Below are 6,454 nucleotides of genomic sequence, written 5' to 3'. Positions count from 1 at the left end.
GTAATTGACATATTTAAATAGCTACAAGCATTCCAGGTGATATTTATCTTCATGGAATTATGGAAAGTGTTATAGCTTACATAATATATATTGGTCCACCACCTTTTTCCAAATTTACAAAGAAAAGCTATGTAGAAACACATTTATTTCACCTATATTTCTCCGTGTATAATTGAGACAAAGTGAAGAGTGTATCATTAAAAAATGATTACTACTAGTATATACTCAAGAAAAAATTTGGGGAAATTAAAATATGATATATGTATTTTTTTGGTCTCTATTTCTATGAGAAAAACAGATATCTGAATTCAGTATATTTACAAGCTTACTGAATATATAATAATTTAAAATATAATTGATTTTAAAATGAAGGACATAATATATAGAATAACATATAGTTAGCTATTTGAAATAAGTTAACTTTAATTTTGGATAGTAATTTTTTTAACTTTCCTTTATAGTTAGCAATACTATATAAAAGATCCAGGAAAAAAGATGTAGCTTAATAGAATATTTGAAATCTATTTTCAATCAGATACTCATGACAGTCAAGGAAAGTCACATTAACTCTATGCATCTCAGTTTTACTTTATTTTTCTATAAATTGTAAAAATAATGTCAGCTCTTTCTACCTCTTCAGGTTTTAGTAAGGATAAGTGAGAAAATGTTTTAAATATACTTCATAACTCATAAAATCTCTTGTAGCTTATATAATTTTTGTGCTCTGATAAAATAAATCACATAATTAATCTGAAAAATTTTACACTGATATTGAATTCAGTTAAACATCATTACAATTATAAATTTTCTGTATGGTTATTAGATAACATGCTCAATATCATGTTTAAATTCAGTTCTTAAGTTGACACCGATACGCTGCTATCAATTCCAAAATGACTGGGAGAATAAAGTTAAAGTGACAACCAGTGAAAACATTTCTTTTGGAAGATGAGATTATTTGTGCAGATGCTTTTCCTTCTGATCTTCTATTACAGAGATTTAATACTTAGGGATGCTAAAAACTGGGCAGCTCATCTGTTCTTTAGACAGTCTTTCTCAACTATTAGGATCATCAAGCTGCTCAATTACAGTCAATAATTGGGCTTATCTGGCCCTCAAAAATCATCACATAACCTTGCAACTTCTGCCTCAGTGATGATATTTCCTGGTGATCTACTGGTCGTAACCGTTACCATGTCAGATTCATCTTCACATGTTTACTGTCAGAACATAGGTATTTGGGAAACATTTCAATATTACTTTGAGGATATCTTACCTGGTCTTTTCACTTTTATGTCTTTGAAAATATTTTTATAAAGCAATAATTGACTCCATAATTAATAGCCTGAGACAAAGATGATTCTGGTTGCTGTGGCAAGCTGGTATATGACACCATCCACCAACCTCTCACAGGGAACAATTTGAGGTAATGAATTATGACAGAAACATTGTTGTTTGCAAAATAATTAGGTGATAAAATAGATGAATTATTAGGCTTTTATACTATACACTGGTTGTTCTGCGATATGAAAGGCTGCAGGTTTTTTTCTCTCCTCATTTGAAATCCGCTTGTGTATACAATCATAAATTATGCCTTCCCAGTTTGATTGCCTAAAATTCGTGTATGACAACAATAGCAACACTTAGAATTAGCTCAAGGATGAAAATATATCTGGCTAATTTCCCATGGAATAGTTCTGTTGCTTTAATTAACTTACCCCAATAAAACAATTTGTTCCTTTTTAGTATTGTATATTTTGCAATATAAAAATTAAGTAAGATTAAATGTATGACCTATAAGAAAAAGTGTTTGGAATTATAAATCTTGGTTGTTGAATTAAATGTCTTTAATTTGCAAAAAGGAAGTAATAATATAAATTTTAAAAAACTAAGAGACTAGTGAAGAACATAATTATACTTCAAAGTCCTTTACCTTTCTCAAGTCCTTTGAATGCTTGGTACCAACTCTGATTCTTCAGTCTGAATATTCAAGCATATAAATTTGTCTTTCATCCTCCATGCCAACTTCATGGATGTTTGAGTGAAGTTAGTATCCCTAGGATTTTATATAATCTTTTCCTTATAATCCCCCTTTCATTCCTTGACCATTCTATAAAACAAAAACACAACAGAATTTAAGTTAGCACTCTTGATGGTCTTACGTAAGAAGCTCCCACACTGTAGTTATACAAAATAGAAGTTGCTGCTTTATAATACAGCAAACTTGAAAACACTTGCCCCTTGTACACATGACCTATATGAATCATTAATGACATAAGAGAAATCTCCTGCTAAGAAAACAAATGATCTGCTTTCTGCTGAGTGGGAAGCCCTGACTTTTGGTCACAGGCAAGGTGATATGATCAGGCATCAAGTAAGGTCATGAAAATAGGAGACTGTTTAGAATTTCCTGGAGGAAGATTTATTTTTCTTCATTTTTTCAATAATTTCAAAAGGTCAATACCAGGAGGACTACTGGCATCTTCAAACATTAATACAAATTTCTGCTTACAAGACATTATTTGAGGAAATGTGGAATGGAGGTCAAAACCTTTTTATTTTTTGACCTTCATTCCACATTTTTATTTAGTATTTGTTTCAACCTAACTAATAAAACAACAGCTTAAAATTGATCCAAAAATGATTCGGAATAGGAAATATGATTTAAGATGTCAGGATACACAGAAAACTGGAAAATCTTCTTAGCAAATGGTGAAGTCTTAGCACAACTGGCCTCTGTCTAAGAATTTACTGGTATCTCCAAACATTTTACTGATACCTCCACACATTTTATTGGTTACCTTCAAGCATTTTACTAGTACCCCCAAAGGTTTTACTTGTACCTCCAAACGCTTTACAGGCACTAAAAACCATCTGTTAATACTTGAATCCTGTCTAGAATCTATGCTTCTGAAAACATGGTTGACATATTAGGAAATAAAGTATTACAATGTAAACTGTTCTACATTATTAGAGCATTTTAACACTTAAATCCCTTTTGTGTTACTTTTATTGTTCTATGAAGAAAATGCATTCAAGCTCTTTCTCCTTTTATGAAGTCTTCTGCCATTTCTTACAACTCTTTGAACAGTACTTTCTGGTGTTTATCAAATCACTTTCTTATGTATTCAAGTTATTTATTATTTTACTTTGGTTTTTATTTATTCTTTAAAGCACATATATGATGATTAATTCTTATATGTATATTTATTTATAAATATTTAATATTGCTTCTAATTTCTGACTTTTAAGTTAACGAGCAGTAATTCTTTTTTTTTTTTCTACTCCCATTCATTTTATTTAGTTTTGATATTTTTATTTTAGGGATGCATTTGGTCCTCAACTCTGTTGGCAGTGATTGGTTTAGACTTCTTAACTTTATATTTTAAAATTAGGTAAATTCTTCTTAAATATAATAACATTTTAAAACTCTAAAAATATATTATTTTGAAAGAAAAAAAAAGAGTCATTTTTCTCTTATATGAGACCAGACACCAGATGTCTCCAGCATAGATGAAAACCAAGACCCTAGTCCAGGGGAGATGGAAAAATACAGCATTAAGTACTATTGTTTAGAACAAATAATTGAGGAGAAGATAGTTTAGAAGAAGAAAAAGCTAAGAGAGTAGTCTCACTTTATCAGTAGTTTTACTTTCTGCCATTTCAGTTGTTCATAGTTAGCCACGCTTAGAAAATACTGAATGCAAAATTTCAGAAACAAACAATTCTTAAATTTTATATTGCATGTAGCTTGGAGTAGTGTGATAAAATGTTAGGTGATTCTGATCCATCCTGCTCTGGACATGAGTCATCCCTTCATCCAGCATATCCATGCTGTGTATGCTACCAGCCTGAGAGCCTCTCAGTAGCCTTCTTGGTGATAAGTTCAACAGACCACAACAATAATAAAATAATAAGGGTGAGGAAATTTTAATATGATATTTTGAGAGGATGAAAGAACACATACATGACCTTTTATTACACTATGTTGTTAAACTTCTTCTATTTTATTAAGAGTTATTGTTTATCTTATTGTATCTAATTTGTAAATTAAACTGCATCATGGGTATTTCTGTATAGAAAAAACCAGCACATATCAATTTAGATACTATCCACAGTTTTGGGTATCTTCTGGGAGTGTTGGAACAAATCTCCTACTGAGAAGAGAGGACTCCTGTAATAGCTGTTTAGAGAAATATTAGACAGCATCTCAGTCAATGCTAACATTTCTCATATGGTAAAAATGAGATTCAAGGAAAAATTGTTATTAAATATTGAACCATGCAGTCAATGTAGAGCCAAGTCTACACGGCAGTGGTTTCTGACTACAAGGTTAACTCTTCCTTGAAATACAACTTGTTACCTGCCCATTAGGCTGCTCTAAATATAAACATAAGAATCAAGAGTGAAGTAGACCTAGAGCTAATAGAACATTAGAATCTTAAATAAGTAAATAAGCAAATTATAAAAATACATCAATCCATAAGTCACATAAATATCCAGTAAAAGAAGTTGAACATGTCGAGAAGTTGATCAAAATGAGTTGGTGGCAAAGGAAAACCAGCAGGAATGTAAGAACTGGAAAATATCTAATTTCGAAAGAGTGTTTGCATTTTCTCAGGTGGCAGGCATTCATGTGAGCTGCATGATATCACATGGTACTAGGCATTTCTAATATAAGACATAATGGATATAAAGGATCAATGGTAGGCTGGGCATGGTGGCTCACACCTGTAATCCCAGCACTTTGGGAGGCAGAGGTGGGTGGATCAACTGAGATCGGGAGTTTGAGACCAGCCTAACCAACATGGAGAAACCCTGTCTCTACTAAAAATATAAAATTAACCGGGCATGGTGGTGCATGCCTGTAATTCCAGCTACTCAAGAAACTGAGGCAGGAGAATCACTTGAACCTGGGAGGTGGGAGGTTGCGGTAAACCAAGATCGTGCAATCTTTGTGCCCACTGCACTCTAGCCTGGGCAACAAGGGCAAAACTTCATCTAAAAAAGAAAGAAAGAAAAAATGATCAAAGGTATGTGGTACAGTCATATGTGAATGATATTCAGAGTGTTATATAAATGATCTCAGACTAGGAGATTTAATGCTAGTTGAAAGAAGCCAACAGATTACATGACTATTTCTTTCTTCAATTTACAGATAAAATAGATTTTATTTAAGAAAGCAAATAACAGAGCCCATTCTCAAATAAAGAAAAAAGTCTTCAGGGTTCAGACATAAAGAATGAACTAAGCAAAATATATAACCTGAATTAGTACAAATGGTCCAAGAACTAAAAATAGGCTAATAAATAAAGTCTATGTATTAAGGGTTGATACTGTAAACATAAATCAGGAAAAATAAGTTATAAAAAAGTTGACAAATTAGAAATAGAAATAACATTGAAAGAATAATAGATAAAATATAAATTAAAAATAACACATTGAAAAATGTAGGTACTTTAGAACTTTGTAAATTTTTTTAAACAAATGCAAATAAGTTGTCCAAATTGATAGAAAAAAACAAAGCTTGATAAACCAAGGAAGATTCTAGAGTAATAAGAATAGACCAGCACTAAAAGAATATGAAACAGTAATATCAGAACGATACCTTAATGAATGATAAGATGTAAACATTTGGGAACCTCTCCCACGCCCTGTCAAAAAGGAAAGAATTAACAGAGTATATAAATCAGAAGACACAAGCCTGTATAACAAAGTTCACACCACACATTCTGGAAGATCCTCTATCCTCAATGCACTTCCTGACACGTAAAAACATGATTGAGATGGAGGAAGTTCATAATCACATAGTATCTCACTATGTTCCACTGTTTCTCAAGTGAAGAAAACTCCTGCTTTTGGAATTCTATTTAATAAAAGTAATCAGAATGCTTCCCTTTTTTAAAACCAGAATTTTATTTAAGTACTCACAATGTAAAAATTATTCTCAAGCGCGATGACTGGGCATTTATGTGCACATGTGAGGTGTACCTTCCTCAAATCTTGTTTTGATGGCAGCATGTTACCCATCTGACATGAAAGAAAAGGAGAGAAAAAATAATAATTACCCACTAAGATTAAGCAATACACATATGTGTGTGTATGTGTATCTGTGTATGTATGTGTGTGTACACATATGCACTTGAACAAAGTAGTATTAATCCATGAAATGTGTACTTAGTATTGTGTGTGTGCATATATATATATATATATATATATATGTATATATAGCTTTAAGCACTATTGTTAACTGGAAATGTGTTGGATTTATGTAGCTGTCTAGGCTCACTTGCACAGATTCAATAAGAAGACAATCAGATGCACTCAAATGGCTCTAGACAGTTTATTCCTCATCATATGGCAGGCAGTGTGGACTCATAGTTCTCTTTACCTTCCAAATACCATTGGGGTGACTCAGGTAAATATTTGGTGTTACAGATCATTTTATATGCTG

General features: G+C 31.9%; 1 pseudogene; it reads left to right on the top strand.

The window, feature by feature from the left end:
* Positions 1-5,940: 5,940 nt before the first annotated feature.
* LOC119470576 lies at positions 5,941-6,036 on the top strand (annotated as a pseudogene).
* The last annotated feature ends 418 nt before the right edge of the window (positions 6,037-6,454 follow it).

Source organism: Cebus imitator, unplaced genomic scaffold (assembly GCF_001604975.1).
Source record: "Cebus imitator isolate Cc_AM_T3 unplaced genomic scaffold, Cebus_imitator-1.0 Scaffold35, whole genome shotgun sequence".
Classification (NCBI taxonomy): domain Eukaryota; kingdom Metazoa; phylum Chordata; class Mammalia; order Primates; family Cebidae; genus Cebus; species Cebus imitator.
This window is presented reverse-complemented; position numbering and strand designations above follow the sequence as displayed.